Genomic DNA, 20,798 nt, shown 5'->3' with positions numbered 1-20,798 from the left:
AAGCACTACTCACTCTACTGGGCAATAGAGGAAGGGCGCACTCACTAAATTTCCTCCCTCCCTTCTATTCTCAGGGCCCGCCCGGCAGGACTACTGAGCAAGGCCTTGGAAAACCAGAGAGATTAGAGCGGTGAGTCGCCGTGGTCACGTCGGACACCTGCGTGTTAGGAGATTCTGGAGCCAGACGGAGAGCCGAATGGCCTTCGCCGGCCCTGCCCCTCTCCTTCTTCAGAAGCTCCCAGAAACTCCCCAGTCGGCGACCCAGCCCGAGCCTCCTCGGGTACCAAATGAAACTGAACGTCCGGTGGGCTCCCGGGATGGTTCTTCCCGTTCTTTTCGCCGCCTTCATCCGGTGAGGGAGCCTGTGCCCACCCTGCCCAGTCGCTTTCGAGGCCGCTGTGGCGCTTCCGCTGCCATCTTCGGATCCTGTGTTCCGCACGGGGGCTCCACCAGGGCAGGGATGGTGGCGAGGGTCGCTCGTGGGTCCCCTTGCGGGGAGCAGGGTCTGGCACTAGGCGTCTGGGAACCCTGAAATCCTTGGAGGAGTAGCATCATCATGACCCTCTGTGTTCCTTTTGGCAAAGGACTTGCTTCCATTGTTTGTTTGTTCAATTGTCTGTTAAATAAATAAATAAACAAACCCTTTTTCATATATCTTTAAAATTACATTGGTTCTATTATTTTATGATTACAAATAATGCTGCAGTCATCATTCTTGTACACTTCTCATTGCCCACTGGTATATTTCTATAGGGTGGAGGCCTAGAGAGCAGTTGTTCCAGCATAGTGTTTACACAGCTTTTATTTCATTCCATTTTCTTTCCTTCTTGCTTTATTAGCTATAACCCTTTTCTTATTTCAGTGGCTGCTTTAGGGTTTCTGGGATACATCTTTAATTTCTCACAGTCTGCTTTCAATTGTCATTATACCTCCCCTTCTGGCCTTTATCCTAGTATTATGTATTTTTATGCATTATAAGCTTTGGGATTCATTATTATTACTTTTATTTATTACGTCAAATATTTTTTAAAAGATTTAAATTATAAGAAAACGTGTAGTACATGCTTTCTAAATGCCATTTCCAATATTGGTTTCTTTGTATAGGTCCACAATTTTATCAAGGATCCTTTTGCTTCTGCCTGGAGGACTCTTAAGATTTCTTGTAGCGTGGTTTGGTGAATTCTTTTAGCTTTTGTATGTTTTTCAATGTCTTTATTTCACTCACAGTTTTGAAATTTTATTTTTGCATAGAATTCTGGGTTAACTTTTTTTGTCTAGGTACTTTTAAAATGTTGCCATTTGTGAAGCATTGTCATTTAAAATATCATCTTTCTTTCCTGTGTTTGTAAATATGGCATAAAGCCGGTTTCTTGTGCTGGTTATATAATTTTCAGAATGTGTATTTAAATTTAAAATATTAAATTTTACTAAAAAACTAAAAATAATAATCATGAATGTCGTTAATTCATCTTAAGTTCCGCCAACAGTGCACTTAAAATGTGCCCAACCTGAGGGTCAAACCTACCTGCTGATGTGTAATTTATGTTTGTGAGACATTCTCAACAGCATTTGCTTTCCCCAGCCGAGTGATTTTCCTCACATCTGAATGTCTTCAGTGCAAAAGGAAACGTTTTTCTTTGCAAAAATACTTTAAAATATTCTTAATTCAAGTAGGTGCATTAAAAACAAACTTCTCACTTGCACCCCTGGAATCCATCGAAGATTGATTGTCTCCCAGGAGAGAAAATCAAGTGCTTCAGGATCAAGAGCTAAACAGGGGAGGACAAAGCGTGGCTTCTTCACTAGGAGTCAAGCCAAAGTCAACTGATTTGGTCTCCAATAGAGACCAGAACTCGGTTCACCAGCGACGTGAAGACCTGACCCAGACGAAGCGGACTTTCTCTTCGTGGTGCCTTCAGATAGGAAATCTCCTAGGATTTCTTTCTTTCCCTTTGATCTACTCCCAACTCTCCCTTTTATCTACTCCCAACTCTCCTTTTCTATTTCTTCAAACCTTTTTCGGATCCCTACTGTGAAGGACCTAAGGGGCCAGTGCCCTTCCCTACCGGTCCCTCCCTGGCTGGGTGTCTTCGAAGCCCAGGCTCACCCGGAACGTTACCGCCCGCCGGAGACAGCGAGAGGACCAAGGAGGGCGGCGGGTGCGGTGGGAACCACAGAGTCACCTCGCACCTACGCCCCATGGGCTCCTAGCAAATTGAATAAATGCCCCCTGAAGCTTCTCTGCAGGTCACAGGGAAGGGGAGGGTGGCTGCCAACCCGCTGGAGAAGCTTCAAGAAGCATCGGGAAGACCTGGCCCTGACCCTGGGCCCTGAAGACAGGCCTGACCAGGCTGATTTTGACGGGTGGGCCAAAGAAAAGGTTCAAGGGTGGCCCAAACCTGACCCCGAGATTAAGGCTTTTAAATGTCTGACGGTTTTGAGCCTTGTCATTAGAATCAATCTCGCCTGTATCAGGAGACTCCTTTGCCAAAATTCAGAGACCAAGAAAGAGAAAGATTGGGCAGATCAAAGTCTGTAATTAACCAAACAGGAAACAGAATTTTTCTGACAAATTGTATGTGTGCTGTGAGAAAAAGACTAGCCTCAAGGAGAATCTGTTTTTTTGGGCTTGAGTGTAGGGAAGAATGGAGTTGTCACCAACAATGGTGCTTTGAAACGGCAGGTGCATCAGGCTGTAGATGTGAAGGAATTAAAAATATTTTACCCCCAAGTACATTTCTTTGACATATTTTGAGATGTCTGTTCAGAGAGCCAGCTGCAGAAGTAGCCCTGCAAAGTTGCCTTTTGTTGGGGAGATTTGCATATGTAGGGAGTCTGCACTGATGCAGCCAAGTCTTTCCTTGCCCAGATCTAGGAAAGATGAACTGAAAGTCTGACACCTGTAAAGATCTGAAAGAAACTTTTAGGGTTTATTCTCTCTGAGCGCTGCTAACTGTAAGGTTTCATTTACATATTCAGACCAACTTTGCTAGCCAAGCCTCCTCTTCTCTCCCTCCCATAACCTGTCTTGCCCACAATAAATGGATATACCTCTAACTCTGATGGTACCTGGTTTTGGCCATGCTTTGAGCCCTCATTCATTCTGTTACCTCGACATGTTATATAAGCTTATGCATCCCATTGTGGATAGGGTAGGGTAATCTCCCTGTGGCCCTCCCCATGTACATGTCAGTACATTTTATGCCTTTTCTCCAGTTAATCTGCCTTTTGTGACTTGATTTTTGAGTGAAACTTCAGAGGGTTAAGAGGGGGTTTCCACTGACCCCTACAGTTTTGGAGCTGTAAGCAGGATAGCAAAGCTCTGCTCTTCTGGAAGCTGCAGTGAAGAACCCAGGATCTGATCAGTTGTCATAGGGTAATAAATTTTTACCAGCCAGGCTCCCAGCCTCCTTCTCTATGTGGAATCTGATCAAGTGGACAGGAAAAATCACTGTTTCTTTTCCCTCTCCAAAATCTTGATTAATGGGAGAAAAGGATTTGTGTGACTAGTCTTGGGTGTAGTGACTCTGGTGTGCTTTTTGGTACTTTGTGGTACCAATTCATATTGTTTAATCCCTTTCTTCCCAGAAATTGCCTGTTCCTTTGTCTTTGTCTCTATGTGTTATTCTGTCATAAAAGAGGGTACTGGTTGAGGTTCTTTCTCATCTTATTTGATGTCCTTGAGAGCTTGACTTGTGACCAAGTGGGAGCACTTTCTCTTGGTTTTCGGTATGTGGTAAGAGGTGGTAATTTTCAAGTCATAGTAGGTGGCCTGTCTGAAAATGGCTGAGAACCTGAGCACACTTTTTGTTCTGACTATGTCAAGTTCTTGGGGTTTGTCTTAAGAAATCCCATCCCTTTGAGGCTTTTGTAGTCTCAACTCTTGTTGCCTGATTAGTCCTAGGAAAGCTCAATCTCAAGAGGGCCTACATGGTATCACAGATTCACAGGTCTGTGACTGGAAGCCCCCCAAAATTTGTGGGTTACTGGAGGCAAACATCACTCTTAAGCATCTGTGGCCTACTCCTTATATTGAACTTTTTTCTTGGAGGGGAATCTTTGGGATTGCCTCTTCTATAACCTTCCCAGGAAGTTAACCTGGAAAATGACATCCTGGGCTTTCCACAAAGAGGCTATTTGGTTGAATTGCTATTGGAATAATTACACCATTGGATATTCTAGTTGCCAGTGGACTGAAGATGGATCCCTTAAATTAGACACCTGAATTAAAAAAGAAAAAAAGATTTTAGAGATTTTAGAGAACCACTCCTGGCTGTTAGCAGCTTTTGATTTCCTGTCCTTCCAGCTTCTAAAGTTTCTGATGAGAAACCTGTTGATAATCTTATTAAAGATTTCTTGCATGTGACCAGTTGCTTTTCTCTTACCAATGTAAAGATTCTCTGTTTTTGACTTTTGAAAGTTTGATTATAATGTGTTTTGGTGTGGATCTCTTTAAGTTTTTCTTACTTGGGGTTTGTTAGGCTACTGTGTTTGTATTCATGTCTTTCATCAAATTTGGGAAGTTTTCAGCCATTGTTTCTTCAAATATTCTCTCTTGCCCTTCTCTCCCTCTTCCTTAGAAATTCCACAATGCAAGCCTGGGTGCGGTGGCTCACGCCTGTAATCCCAGTATTTTGGGAGGTCGAAGCGGGAGGATGACCTGAGGTCAGGAGTTTGAGACCAGCCTGACCAACATGGAGAAACCCTGCCTCTACTAAAATTACAAAATTAAGCAGGTATGATGGTGCATGCCTGCAATCCCAGCTACTTGGGAGGCTGAGGTGGGAGAATCACTTGAACCCAGGAGGCAGAGGTTGCCGTGAGCCGAGATCGCACTATTGCATTCCAGTCTGGCAGCAAGAGCGAAACTCCATTCCCTAACCCCCCCAAAAAAACGACAACAACAACAAAGAAATTCCACAATGCATATGTTGGTCCACTTGATGGTCACTTAGCCTTTGTTCATTTTTCTTCAATCTTTTTTTATTTCTGTTCCTCAAACTGGATGATTTCCATTGCCTTATCTTCGGGTTCACTGATTGTTTCTTCTGCCTGCTCAGATTTCTTCAAATTTGACTTTGAATCCCTCTAGTTAATTTTTTATTTCACTTATTTTACTTTTCAGATCCAGTACTTCTTTTTCTTTCTTTTTTGATTTTTTATCCTTTATTTATATTTCATTTTGTTCATGTATCATTTTCTTGTCTTCTACTACATCTTCCTTTAGTTCTTCGGGCACCTTTAAGACAGCTCTTTTAAAGTCTGCCAAGTAGAACTTCCGGCAGGATTTTTTTTTTTCCTTTAATTATCTATTAGTTTTCTTTCCATTTTTTCCCCCCATGACCTAATCTTAAATTGACTATCAGGCATTTTTCAGTAAAAGTTTCTGTTGGTTCATTTTTAATTTTTATTTATTTTTATTGTCGTTGTTGAAAACTGGACATTTGAATCTACTAGTGTAACTCTAGAAATTAGATTCTCCCCCTTCCTCAGGGTTTGCTTTTTTTGTTGTTGTTATTGTTTTGTTTTTTGATTATTGTAGGTTGTCTCTATGCCAAGGATCAGCCTGAGGTATAAAGTTGTGGTCTTCACAGATGTTTTCTGAGCCTGAACCTTTCCCTGGTGTGTGGTCACTCCCTAATTTTACCTATATATGCAGTTATTCTTGATTATTTTATCCTTTAACGTCTGACTCCCAAAAGGGGAAAAAGAGGAAAATTGAGGGAGGGTGAAAAAAGGGAACCATCCCTTTAAACTTTCTGAAAGTTGCTTCAGCTTGGGTTGAGGAGCTTGCTACAATGGGGGGAGGTACAACAGTAGCTTCCAGCCTCTTTGTCTCTGTGCTGCAGTCAGCCGTTAGAGAACAGAGCCCCAATGTATGTGTGTGTGTGTGTGTGTGTGTGTGTGTGTGTGCGTGTGTGTGTGTGTGTGTGTTGAGATGGAGTCTTGCTCTGTTGCCCAGGCTGGAGGGCAGTGGCATGATCTCAGGTCACTGCAGCCTCTGCCTCCTGGGTCAAGTGATTCTTGTGCTGCAGCTTCCTGAGTAGCTGGAATTACAGGTGCCTGCCACCACACCTAGCTAATTTTAGTAGAGACGGAATTTTACCATGTTGGCCAGGCTGGTCTTCAACTCCTGACCTCAGGTAATCCACCCACCTCGGTCTCCCAAAGTGCTAGGATTACAGGCATGAGCCATTGCACTCGGCCCAGACCCCCAATATTTGGAGACAGCATCCTTTTTGCCCATTCTGGATCCTGAAAGATGTGTGCAGCTTACCGTAGGAACACAAGCTGACTGCCTTGGAGGTAGTGTTGGGTAGCTGCTATTGTGCTAAGGGCTGAAATAGGCTGAAATTATCTACAGTTTACCATCTGGGCCTTCCTCTGGAAGTTGCAAGCCTTCAGTAGGCTCCAGAGTTCTGAAATATTTACATCAGACAGATCCTGCCAGTGCAGTTGTTGTCTAGATTCCAGGTGCTTCTCATTCCACCATCTTCCCAGGATACCCTCTGACCTTCTGGATTTTGAATTCGGTCAAGCTGTTCTGTAACAGTTGGGGAGGAAGCCAACAAAGTTCCTGCTAAGAAAGCTCCCTGGAAAAAATGTTCAAAAGTAACACAAGTATCAAACTGGAAAGAAACTGATTTAGGAACGGAGCGCAGGTTGTCATGGTGAAAAAATGGGCAGAACCTTAGCTACTGAACTGCAGCCTGGGTGTGAGGTGACAACCATTGTTCTTTTAGTTTGGTTTGGCTAGCAAAGGTGGCCTTGTTATATAAATTAGGCCACTCAGGTAGTCAAAACCTTTCTTTTCTTTTTTTTTCTCTTTTTTCTGTTTTTTGTTTGTTTCCCCCTGCTCTCCCTCTTTTTAAATTTTTATTTATTTATTTATTTATTTTTCTACAGGGATGTATCCAATTCAGAGGCCTTGTCCCCATCATTTGGAACTTTCCTTTGGATTTGATCAAGTCCGATAGAACTGGTCAAACCCAATGGGGAAAAGAAGTAAACAACAACAAAAACTGAAACAAACAAATAATAAAAAAAAGTTAAGAAAATTAAAGATCACACAATTTGTATGATTGCTGAGCACTGTAATGGTAAGAAGAAATTATGACCAGTTGGTTGTTAATCTTAACTTTAGTCATTTAGGAGAATTTCCAAGACAAAACACAGATTCAGTTACTTACCTAGGAATGGGGCCCAGGCTGAAGACTGCTCTGTACCATCCTAGAAGCAGGAAAAAATCAAACTCTCCTTCCCTGTTAGAAGTGAACTGAAACTCCAGAAAGGAATTGCCTGCTGTCCATCATCATGGAAGCAGGAAAACTTGCCTTCATTGTTGGAAGCAAGTAAAACTCCAGAAAATGAGTTGTACAGCAAAATAAACCTTAGATCTCAACCAAATTTTGGGAAATCAGGGATTCTCTGGAGGGGGTGGATCTCTGAGGCCTCAGCAAATTGTCCTATTGGTTTGAGCAATAAAGATAGCTCAAGTTGGTACCAAGCACCGATAGGAGATTTGTCAAAGGTCAGGGCACCTCCACTCAGAATTCCTTCATGGTTATCAATTGTAAACCAAAAATTATGTGAGACAGCTCTGAATTGATTTAGAAAGCTTATTTTAGACTCTTACTCATAGGTAATTCTAGTCTTCATAGAGGTGTAGCAGCCAGGTACAAATTGTGGGGACCTGGCAATAATTTTGGTATAACGGAGATTAAATAATTTGTCTAAGCAATAGCTTGGCAACTTTGGGAGCCAAGTTGTAATCCTGGAAAGATTAATGCTTGGCCTGAGATAGAAAAGCCACTCCTCCAGGTTGTCTTTTAATATGGGAAGTAAGTTCTAGTGTGTTTCTGTAGTGTAGAACTTTTAGAAATAATATTCTTGTCACATTTGACAACACCTATGGCTGATCTAGACAAAATACCATCCAGCTACTGTTTAGTCCTGACTTGCATATGAGGCTTTGGGCTGGTCATCTGGTAACTTTTCACTCGGCAGTGGTGATGAAGTAACTGAAACTCCAGAAAGAAGAGTTACTAGATACCTCAAAAGTGATGAAGATATTAGAAGTCCTGGCCTTAGGGGTCCAAGAAAGAGCAAGGTTTGTGGGTAATAATCTGTATAAATCTGATAGGAAGCTATAAGGAGGACTCTTAGGACTTTAAGGTGAGTGAAGGTTAGAGCCTGGATTAATCAAGGGCCTATGGCTTCTAACACCATCAGTTGCCTGTACTCAACCACCTTCAGCAGTGCTATCTGGTTCTAGAGAGCCATAGCATTCCAAGAGAAGAGAGAAGGCTGCACAAAGCCCTGGTGTTTGTGTCCCCCCATCTAGACAGACATAGTAGCATGCAGGGACAAAGCGAAAGAGAAGAGCAGGCAGAGACAATGTGAATCTGTTCACCACATATTGTAAATGCATTTAAAAGTATTGTTAGCTCATATTTGCAAGTAGCACTAATTATGAAGTTGTTGGACTGAGGACTTTATTTATTTGTGACACTCACCATCTTCAAAGTCAGCAATGAAGAGTTTCTTCCTCATTGAATCACTAACATGTTTTGGATCTCTCTGACTTGCTAGATCGCTGACCTCTGACTTCTAGACCCAGACTTTAAAGGCACATGTGATTAGATAAGTCAATCTGCCTTATCTCCCTATTTTAAGGTTAATTTAATTGTGTCTGCAAAATCCCTTTGACATACAATGTAACATAATTATGTAATTAGCAACCATGAGAAAGCTGAAGTGACTTTTAAACCAACCCAGTTGTCCCATGGAACTGATGTTTACAGTTTCTTTTGAATAAACATAGAAATTGACCCTCTCAAGTCTTGAAATTTGAGAAAGTTACATTTGTATTATGTGAGTTCCTTTCTCAGGAAACCAACCATGAGCCTTCCAGATAGCAGCGAAGAACTGAAATTTACCAGAGTACCACATCTGCACAATAAGATGTCAGACCCCTCACCCCATCATAAATGCCTAAGTGGCCACCTGCTTCCTGTTTACCAATTCCTCTTTCTTACCTCTCCCTAATTCCTGTTTTTCTGCATGTAGTTACATTTCTTCCCTGCTATCTAAACCCCGACTTTTCATTGTTCGGGAAGATGGATTTGAGACTGAGCTCCCATTTCCTAAGTTGCAGTACCTGATGAAAGCCTTCTGCCCTGGCAATACTAGTAGACTGAGTGATTGGCTTTCTGTGCAGTGAGCAGCAAGACTTAAACCTCTGGTGCTTCAGTAACAACTATCCTTATACCAGACAAAATAAACAAGAGACTTTAAGACAAAAAAGTTACCAAAGACAATGAGGGATATTTTGTAATGATACAAGGGTTAATCTATCAGGAAGAGAGTACAATTATAAATACACATGCATCTAACAGAGGCTGGAAACACAGGAAGCAAAAGCTGACTAAACAGAAGGGAGAAATAAACAATTTAACAACAGTAGATGGAGACTTTAATACCACAACTTTCAATAATGGATAGAGCAACTAGGCAGAAGATCAATAAAGAAATAAAAGATTTAAACAATATAACCTACCAGATATCTATAGAATAATCCACTCAACAAAACAGAATACACTTCCTCTCAAGTACACATGGGACATTCTATAGAATAGACCATATGCTAGCCCTTAAAATAAATCTTAATAAATTTAAAAGGACTAAAATCATATAGTTTCTGATATATCTCAAAACTAATACTATCACACACTATAGTTTCAGGTTAGCATGTAGGGTAGGCAGTTTGTTGGTCCTGCTTCCTTCTGTTTGTCATGAATGTGGAGGAGACCATGGTTACACATGTGTAGGCCAGTAGCCCAGGAAAGTCAGGCAGCTGAAGGGAAAGGACAGATATTCCATAAGAGTCTCCCTATCTCAGTCTCACAAAACCAGGGAGGAATTGATACATAGGAAATGAAGAGGTACATCAGGGATCACTTCTCTTCTGTCTATCTATGCCTGTCTTTAAAACCTCAGTTTCTCTCCCACTAAACCCCATTGCACAGGAATGCTGTTGATCACCACCAACCACCACAGACTCATGACCTTGATTTTTACCATGCTCTGTCTGAGAATATATCCTCAGGCCAATGGCTTTGGCTCAATGCAAATCATTAGTGTTCCATAAAAACTGCTTCAAACATATTGTAACAGTTTGTAAGTCATTCCAAATTAGGCGGCCACTACATGTATTCAAAGAGATATACATAAATTATTTCAGTGATTACGACAAATTGGAAAAAAAAAACCTGTGGAGTTAGAATGAAAATCATAAGTGACAAGCACAAAATATGTATATAGAGATGATAACACAAAGCACCCCACACATAGAAGAGGAGAGCGGGGTTAGGAGTTATGAATATCAAACGTCCTCAAGTTAAGTGAAAAGCCAACATGGGCCAGGTGTGGTGGCTTAAACCTGTAATTCCAATACTTTTGGAGGCCAAGGTGTGAGAATAACTTAGGCCCAGGAGTTTGAGACCAGCCTGGGCAACATAGTGAGATCCTGTCTACACACACACACACACACACACACACACACACACACACAATAGCTGAGGGTGGTGACATGTGCCTGTAGTCCCAGCTATTCAGGAGGCTAAGGCAGGAGGATCCTTTGAGCCTAGGAGTTTGAGGCTGCAGTGAGCTGCGATCACACCATCACACTCCAGGTTGAGCAGTAGAGCTAGACCCTGTCTATAAAAAACAAACAAATGGGGGCCGGGCATGGTGGCTCACGCCTGTAATCCCAGCACTTTGGGAGGCCGAGGTGGGCAGATCACAAGGTCAGGAGATCGAGACCATCCTGGCTAACATGGTGAAACCCCGTTTCTACTAAAAATACAAAAAATTAACTGAGCGTGGTGGCGGGCGCCTGTAGTCCCAGCTACCTGGGAGGCTGAGGCAGGAGAACGGCGTGAACCTGGGAGGCGGAGCTTGCAATGAGCCGAGATCGTGCCCCTGCACTCCAGCCTGGGTGACAGAGCGGGACTCCATCTCAAAACAAACAAACAAACAGACAAACAAACAGAAAAAAGAAACAAACATGCTTCCCCAGTGGGAGAAAAGATGACAGTATAAAATTGGTTTGCAGCAAGAAGTATATTAAGACATTGACCAGAATCCTTTTATTACTTATTTTGTTTTTATTCTTTGATACAGGGTCTCACTTTGTAATCCAGAATGGAATACAGTGGCGTGATCTTTGTTCACTGCAGCAGCAAATTCCTGGACCCTAGTGATCCTCCCACCTCAGTCTCCTGAATAGCTGGGACTACAGGCATGTGCCACTATGCCTGGCTAATTTTTAACGATTTTTTGTAGAGGCAGGGTTTTACCATGCTGCGCAGTTTGGTCTCAAACTCCTGAGCTCAAGTGATCCAACCACCTTGGTCTCCCAAAGTGGTGGGATTACAGGTGTGAACCACTGCACCTGGCCTCTAAATCCATATAAATCAATTATTCACACTCTGAGCCGAATATTCAGATTGTTTTTCTTATAATATAAATGATGTGGAAAACTGGAGAACTAAAGAAGGACGACAAGACTATCTAAAAGTGTTAAGTTTTTCATTAGGAAGAAAATGACTTCATGACAGTCCTTAAGACAACGATAGAATTTGGGGAAATATGTATTCCTTGATGTTGTCTATGCATTTGCAATAATAAACAATGAAAATATGGTTAAATTTTAGAAAGAGATAGGCCTGTGGTATTGTCACAAGAGTATACAAGTACTGAGAATGACTGCTGAGGGAGAGTTGTCTCCATTGGTGGTGACCCTCAGAAGATACCTTGTGTTTCCACATGGCCTAGACATCTGGAAGGCAGAGATCCTAACATTCCATGACACTCCCACCTTCTAATTCTGTTATTGTGACTCCAGACTGTTACCTGGCACTGGGTCTTACCTCTGGCATTCCTATCAGAGCCTGAACCACAGACAGTACCTTAGACTCTAAGCTCAGGCACCTTGTGCCTTGTTTTTGTGGCTGAGGATTCTCAGAGTTGTGGGATGCTGACAAAGTTTATCCCAAAAGTAAGTTATGAATCAGATCTGCTTTCTTTTAACTCATTTAAATCCTTTGTTTAATGTAAAGAAACTTTATTGGGGTGTAATTTACATACTATAAAATTTACCCATTATAATTGTACAGTTCAATAATTTTTAGTAATTTACCCAAGTAGTGCAACCATTACTATAATCCATGCATTTGTTTTTAATGTATTATTTGTTTGGGTTTATTCTCCCTAGGCTCTGATTCCACTTCCTCCACAAGCTTCAGCATGGCCGTATCTCCCACCACTTGTTTTGGTCCAAACGCAGAAATGAGCATCCTAGAAACCAATCAGTACTTGCGCTCTGAACTGGAAAAATGCAAACAGAACTTCCGAGACCTCACAGAGAAATTCCTGACATCCAAAGCTACTGCCTACTCCCTGGCCAATCACCTGCAGAAATACAGTAGGTCCCACAGGGGCAAGGTCACCAAAGTGATAAATGATTGTCCATTTTCCTCTGTGAAATGAAACACTGCAGACTTTATTCTCTATCACAATTAATTTTATCCTGACTACCCTCCCAAAAAGGTAGAAGTGGGCATTTTACTCTCAATTTGCCAAGAACAGAACAACTGAGGCACAAAGGTGTAAAGTTTACAGAGCAAGTGTAGTGAGGAATAGAGACTAAAACCTTGGTTTAGGCATGAAACTGTCTTTCCCTTCTCAGCAATGAGTATCAGCTTCTACAAACATGTAACATCACTGTTGGCTAAAACAGCTCAGGATTCAATTTAAACTTTTTAAAGAACACCCATTTGCAAAGCACTGCGCCAGGGGTGAAAGAGGTAATAGTATATACCTTATCTGCCTTGAAGGAACTTAAAACTACCTATTCTCAACTGAGTCACAGATATGTGGAGGTGCGAACTTCAATAGCAGACACGGAGAAAAGTCTTTATGATACCTGGATCAAGATTCTCTTCCCACAGAAGTTCAAATAAGTTCAAATAAGCCATTCCTCATGCTCTGGTTAGATTGAGGGTATTTCCAGAAAATCAGAGACTTTGTAACACCCTTTCTGTCTCTCTCTGAGTATCAGCTTTACAGACAGCAAACAACTGCAGGTGGACGTCCAGGATCAGAGCTATGAGACATATGGCCAAAATGAGAACAAGGCCAAGTGGAGCAGACCGCTGTTCTCAGTAGAAGGCCAGGTTAGGGGCTGACCCTTTCCTCTCCACAGTCAGCTCTCACATTTGGAAATCCACTGTAAAACCCCAAACCTGTTACTAATAGTCAGGGAAGGGGGAAGCTGTAATGACAAGGAAACATGGGAACAAGGGCATGAGAGGAACAGGGATATTAGAAGAGGATTCTGGTTAACATTGAAATTGAGTATGCTTTCCAATTTCCACAATTATTTTAAAATAAATCATTGCGTGGGAGGTGGCTAAAAGTTGCTGTCTAACTTACTGTCATAGAAAAGTAAAGCCAAAAGCCCACTTATTAAAGAAGGGATAAGATGAGCTTTGGTGTGTGGAAAAACTAATTAAAAAAAATAAACTTCATTCATTATAATTGTAGGAAAAAAATTTCTCAAGCTAGAGAAGAAGAAAAATATTACCTAAGACCTTAGTATAAAGGTATTATTGTGTAGTAATTAAAGAGCATATGCCCTAGGGCCAAATTTCCTGGGTTCAAATCTAACTTATTGTCACTGTGCCTCAGTTTCCTCATCTGTAATGGTAATAGAGTAGTAACTACCTCTTTGGATAGTGGTGATGATCACATGATGATAATTCTTAAAAATCTACTGCAACAGTACCATGACAAACACTACGTGTTGGTTCTCCCTTTAAAGCACCACCTATTAGCATTTGGGCATATATCATTTGGATTGTTCTCCTCCATATGCAATTTTACACAGTTGTATACAGATAAATGTTTAAATCTTTGAAATATTTTGGGATTATTGAAACTCTTGAAACAGGAGAAATATCAGTCCTATAGTTCTTAGTATCCTCCCAAACACACAGGAAGCCATTATTTCATGCCCTCATGTTCATGTTTTACTTAAGAGGCTGTAAGGCTTGGTAAATTGGCCTTAAGATTTGAAGTCATGGCCGGGCGCATTGGCACACTTACTGTAATCCCAGCAATTTGGGAAACCAAGGTGGGTGGATCATTTGAGGTCAGGAGTTTGAGAGCAGCCTGGCCAACATGGTGAAGCTCTGCCTCTACTGAAAACGCGAAAACTAGCTGGAAATGGTGGAACACACTTGTAATCTCAGCTCCCTGGGAGGCTGAGGCAGGAGAATAACCCGGGAATCAGAGGTTGCAGTGAGCCAAGATCGTGCCATTGCAATCCAGCCTGGACAAAGTGAGATTCCATCTCAAAAGAAAAAAAAAGATTTGAAGTCAAACCTCAGGGGATGTGAATTCTGACTGCCTCATTCCAGTTGAATCATCTTGTCAAGTTATTTTATCGGCCTGTGGGCTTTTCTTTCCTCATCTCTAAAATGGGGAGTAGTTGAGAGACTGAGGAATAAAGATATGGAAATCCCAGTGTAAAGCCTCGTACTGGGGACGCTTTTATCCTTGAGATAGACCCTGCCTCCTGTGTTGCAGGCAGTGACCACAGTAGCACGTCTGGCCTTCCGTGATGCAGGCATGTCCGTCTTTTCTCAGAGTGTGAATAGTGCGAAGACCTTATAAAATCTGTGCTGGAGGAGGAGCTGCAGTTTCAGTTTCTGCAAGGCTCCGGTAAGGAGGTACCTCTGTGGGAAGTGTATAAATACTGTTTGAAGTGGGGCAGCCCAGGCTGGTAGAACAAAGAGAAAATTTGTGCATGGAGAAGGGCAGAAATGTACGAGGCAGGCACAGAACTAGACTAAGACACAATGAGGCTATGGTCCAGTTAGGTGTCTAGGGTTTTCCATTAAATAGCATATTAGTAAAAGGGAGACAACTGCCTGTGTTCGAATACTAGCAATGTGGCTTCTATCTGTGTGTCCTTGGTCAAATTTACTTCACTTTTCTGCATGTCATCAACCTAGGCTACCTCATTTATAAAATGGAAATACTGACAGTATATACCTTAGAGGGTTATGAAGATTAAATGCACAATTGCGAGTAGTTAGAACCATCTCTAACACATAAAAAACTCTGAACAACTGTTTTCTGTTACTATTATATTTGTTCCCATTTATAGATGTGGTGATTGTCAGCATTTTCTATAAGAGCTATTTTCAAACTTTACAAAGTGCCTTTCATGATAAGAATGTTTCTCCTCCAAACCTTTTAAAAAAGTGTTATACTAGGTGGAGTATTAACTGCTAGGGCTATGGGATAGATAGATGATTGAGCAGCTGTTGTTTAGAAAATGAATTATTTGCTCAGGACCAGCATTGACTATCCTTAGAGGGTTTCAGACATAAGGTAGATTGTAGCATTTGAAACTTCTTTTAATGCTTTGTTGAAATGAAATCATAGAAGCTCAAATGTGTAAAACTCACCAAAGCAGAGATAGTTGATTGAAGGGGGGACCAGTATGTGTCTTTACTTCCCCTGACACTTTCTAGTAACTCTAAGGAATAGAGTTTGAAAGAGGACCTGAGGATAACTACTTAGAAGAATATCAGGGAGAAAACTCGAGCATGAGATGGGGTAGATGACTGTAAATGTTCAGTCCAGCTCTGGGACTACATGGTTCTAAACATTAACTGAATAACTACTTGTATGTGTACATACTACCGGGTGCTGTAAGTTGGGTCATAGGTGGCACTGTCCTTAGACTCACAGAGCTCACACTCCACGTTGGAACCCACGTGTATTAGTCCATTCTCACACTGCTATAAACACGCATCTGAGACTGGGTGATTTATAAAGAAAAGAGGTTTAATTGGCTCATGGTTCTGTGGGCTGTACAGGCTTCTGCTTCTGGGCAGGCCTCAGGAAACTTACAATCATTGCAGAAGTCGAAGTGGAAGCAGGCATGGTCTTCACATGGCCAGAACAGGAGAAAGAGAGAGAGCAAAGAGGGAGGTGCTATACTTTCAAAAACCAGACCTCATGAGAACTCAGTCACTATCACGAGAACAGCAAGGGGGAAATTCGTCCCCAAGATCCAGTCACCATCCAACAGGTCCCTCCCCCACCACTGGGAATTACAATCCAACATGAGATTTGGGTGGGGACAGAGAGCCAAACCATATCACCATGAGATATATTTATACAATAATTATAAAACAATGAAATCCCGCACAGAGTAATGAAATTACTACTCAGAACTTTATTTTATTTTATTTTATTTTTGAGATGGAGTCTTACCCTGTTGTTCAGGCTAGAGTACAGTGGCATGATCTTGGCTCACTGCAACCTCCACCTCCCAGGTTCAAGCAATCCTCCTACGTCAGCCTCCCAAGGAGCTGAGAGTACAGGTGCACACGCCAGCTAATTTTTGCATTTTCAGTAGAGATGGGGTTTCGCCATATTGCCCAGGCTGGTCTCAAAACTGACCTCAGGTGATCCTCCCACGTTGGCCTCCCAAAGTGCTGGGATTACAGGCGTGAGCCACTGTGCCCAGCCAGAACTTTAGGTTTAACAGCCTACTTACTGATTATGGCCTATCTTCATGTCATGCAAAATAATACTGTCCTTCTTGACCTTTCCACTGATTTTTCTTTTTAATTTTCAATTAATACCAGAGATCCCTGCCCAATACTTTTGAACCTGGCTTTTTTTTTTTTTTTTGCCAAGTACTGTGCAATGCTTGATATATATCATATGAAAATGTACTTGGGCTAAAGTGGGGAACCAAAGGGACATCTTTTTAAAGCAAAGTTAGTAAAATAACAGACAAACCAAAGGCTGTTTCTTCATTCCTTCTGCCAAAGGCAAGTCACACAACTTGTACAAGAATTCATCTTGGGCCAGGTGCGGTGGCTCATGCCTGTAATCCCAGCACTTTGGGAGACCAAGGTGCATGGATCACTTGAGGTCAGGAGTTCGAGATGAGCTTGGCCAACATAACAAAACTCCATCTCTACAAAAAATATATAAATTATGCTGGCATGGTGGTGGGCACCTGTAGTCCCAGCTACTTGGAAGGTTGAGGCAAGAGAATTGTTTGAACCTGGGAGGTGGAGGCAGAGGTGGAGGTTGCAGTGAGCTGAGATCATGTCACAGCACTCCAGCCTGGGCAACAGAGTGAGACTCTGTCTCAAAAAAAAAATAAGAAGAAGAAAAAAAAGAATTCAACTTGGGAGTTCTTTACAGGGATTCTAAGAGATCTCTCCTCTGAAACTTCTATAACCTATTATTCACTACATTCCCTCTTACTCCTCTTTCCCACCTTAGGATACATGATCCCTTAATTCAGGCTCAGGCTAAAGAACTGACCCACTTACAACAGAAGATACAGGAAGGGAGAGGTGTCTGCTACCTTTTCACCCAGCATGTGAAGAACACAGTCAAGTCTTTTGAGGGCCTTCTCAGGAACACCGGCATTGCCTACTACCAGAGACAGAGATTCTGTGAGCAAATGGTACAAGGAAGCCAGCTGACAGAGGTCCTTGTCAGAAAACTGGCTACAGGTAAGTTGGCTACAGGCTCTGAAGACCCTTAGCTCCTCCCAAGTGCCCCAAAGAGGGGAGAAAAAATGCAAAGTTATCTTTATTGTAGATTTTATTTTAGTTTTGACTATGGTCCTTAATCTGCATTCTATTGTTTTCTCTTTAGAGCACTCAGGTAATTGCTTTTCATATTCTTTCAACAGTTCTGAGTTTTTTTTTTTTAATTTTGAGACAGAGTCTTGCTCTCTTACCCAAGCTGGAGTTCAGTGACACGATCTTGGCTGACTGCAATCTGTGCCTCCTGGGCTCAAGCTCCCACCTCAGCCTCCCAAGCAGCTGGGACTACAGGTGTGTGCCACCACGCCTGGCTAATTTTTGTAATTGTTGTAGAGGCAGTGTTTTACCATGTTGCCCAGGCTGGTCTTGAACTACTGAGCTCAAGTGATCCACCTGCTTTGGCCTCCCGAAGTGCTGGGATTACAGGTGTGAGCCACTGTGCCTGGCCTGAGAGTTCTCAGTTTCAATCAGTAAGAGGGATAGAGTATAGTGGATTACTTCATCTTAATGAGCATAAGAACTCACCTTCATTTCTGGAAGATATTTTCACTGGGTGTAGGATTCTAGTTGACAGTTTTTGTTTTTAAAAAGTGTTTGAAAAGTGATATTCCACTGTCTTCTGGCTTACATTGTTAACAACAAGAAGTCTACCATAATTCTTTTTTTTTTTTTTTTTTGAGACGGAGTCTCGCTCTGTCGCCCAGGCTGGAGTGCAGTGGCCGGGGTCTGGATTGAATTCTTAAGGTAAACTTTTATTGATGAATAATGTATATACACCGTTGTAAAATTCTAATTGCAATTTTTAACCTTACCTATAAGTGTATATAACTATATACACATATGATTTTAAGTGCTTAATTTTGACATAACTGAGGTTTATATAAAATTTGCAAGAATTTAGTGGGAGAAAGTAGTGGGAGAAAACTCCTGTATACCCCTCACCCAAATCCTTGAAATGTTACCAACATTGTATCAAATTTGCTTTATCTCTTTCTGTGTGTGTATACATGTGTTCACACACAAAGTTTTTTTCTGAACTGTTTGACAGTAAGTTGTGTATGTGATCTTCCTTCACTCTAAGTTCTTCCATTGCGTGTTTCCTAAAAAACAAGGACATTGTCTTACATATGACCACAGTATGGAAGTCACTATTGCTACAATATTATTAGCTAGTCTACAGATTTTATTCAGATTTCAGATCTTATTCAGATTGTCCTAGATATAGATTTTAAAATGCATTATGTATCTGCAATACTACCTCTGAGACATATATTACGTTGCCATATATTTGTGACTCATTTTGAGGCTCTTCATTCTATTCCATTGGTCTACTGTGTCAATCTCATTCTGTCTCAATTACATTATATTTATAAGTCTTGATATCTGATAGGGCATGCTATCCCACCTTGTTTTTCTCCTCAGTTTTGCCTATTCTTGTGCCTTTGCTTGCCTAAGTTATTTTAGAATTAGCTTGTCAGGATCCACACTGCTAATTTCTAATTTTTGAGGCTACTTTACATGTAGATTAAGAATTGCTGTGCCTTCCAGAAAAAGCTAACTTTTCTATCCCTTTTAAGATGCTTTACATCTTAAAGTCTGTTTTTATTCTGATTTTAGTGTAGCTCTCCCAGCTTTCTTTTTTTAAAATTTTCTTAATTTTTTTTTTTTTTTTTTTTTTTTTTTAGAGACAGGATCTCGCTCATTCTGTCACCCAGGCTGGAGTGCAGTGGTGTGATCATGGCTTACTGCAGCCTCAAACTCCTTGACTCAAGTAACCCTTCCACCTCAGCCTCCGAGTAGGTGGAACTATAGACACGCACCACCATGCCTGCTAATTATTTTTTATTGTAGAGATGGGAGTCTCGCTATGTTGCCCAGGCTGGCCTCAAACTCTTGGCTTAAAGCAGTTCTCCCACCTCGTCCTCCCAAAGTGCTTGGATTACAAGCTTCTGCCACCGCATTTGGCCTCCAGCTTTCTTCTGATTAGTGTGTGTGTGGTCTTTCAATCTACCTATGTTTTAGTGTTTTAGATATGATACCATATGCAGCACAGAGCTGGATTTTTAAAAATCCAATCTAACAATGTATTTTAAATAGCACACGTAGAGTTTTAGTTTATTGTGATTACAGACACATCTTGAGTTATTTTTGTTATCTTTCTTATCCTATTCCCACTCCCCCTATTCTTTCTCTTGCTACTTATTCTTCCTTCCTTTGGATTTATTGAGTTTGTTTATTTTCTTACTCTATCCTTTTCTACCTCCTTTATTGATTTGGAATTTATATATCCTACTTGTATATTTCTATTTGAAATAGATAGATTGCTTCTATATTTCTATTGAAATAGATAGATTCTTTTGATTGCTTTTGAAATTCTATCCTGCATACCTAAAGAAGTCTCAGGTTATTAGTATCTCAACCACCCTCCTAAATAATAGGAGGACTTTTGAACCCTTTGGCTGTGATCTTCCCCTACAGGTTTACATACTCTCTTTTTGGTGCAGTTTTTGAATTATTTCCTACTGTTCCCGCCTGTTGTCATTATTTTATATAATATTTGTGTAGATTTATCTGTTTATCAATTGATTTGTTTACTATTCTTTTGTGCATGCCAGTCCTTCCTTCTGGCATAATTTCCCTCTTTTCTTTTTTTTTTTTTTTGAGACGGAGTCTTGCTCTGTCGCCCAGGCTGGAGTGCAGTGGCCGGATCTCAGCTCACTGCAAGCTCCGCCTCCCGGGTTCACGCCATTCTCCTGCCTCAGCCTCCCGAGTAGCTGGGACTACAGGCGTCCGCCACATCGCCCGGCTAGTTTTTTGTTATTTTTTAGTAGAGACGGGGTTTCACCATGTTAGCCAGGATGGTCTCGATCTCCTGACCTCGTGATCCGCCCGTCTCGGCCTCCCAAAGTGCTGGGATTACAGGCTTGAGCCACCGCGCCCGGCCAATTTCCCTCTTTTCTTGTAGCACAATCTTCAGTAAAGATTTGCTGTTGGTAAATGCTTTTTGCTTTTCTTTCTCTGAAAAAAAATCCAGATGTTTCCATTTCACCATCAGCTTTGGAAGATGGTTTTGCTAAGTTCACAATTCTAGGTTGACAGTTATTTTCTCCCAGAACTTTGAAGCTCGTCCCTGTCTTCTAGCTT

The 20,798-nt window shown here is 41.5% G+C and overlaps 1 pseudogene; it reads left to right on the top strand.

Annotated features, from left to right (window-relative positions):
* The first annotated feature begins 12,309 nt into the window (after positions 1-12,309).
* LOC102146482 (NBPF family member NBPF6-like protein) overlaps positions 12,310-20,798 on the top strand; it is a 138,161-nt pseudogene continuing 129,672 nt past the window's right edge.

Source organism: Macaca fascicularis, chromosome 1, assembly GCF_037993035.2.
Source record: "Macaca fascicularis isolate 582-1 chromosome 1, T2T-MFA8v1.1".
NCBI classification, from domain to species: domain Eukaryota; kingdom Metazoa; phylum Chordata; class Mammalia; order Primates; family Cercopithecidae; genus Macaca; species Macaca fascicularis.
The sequence above is the reverse complement of the archived record's forward strand: the minus strand, read 5'-3'. Positions and strand labels throughout refer to the sequence as shown.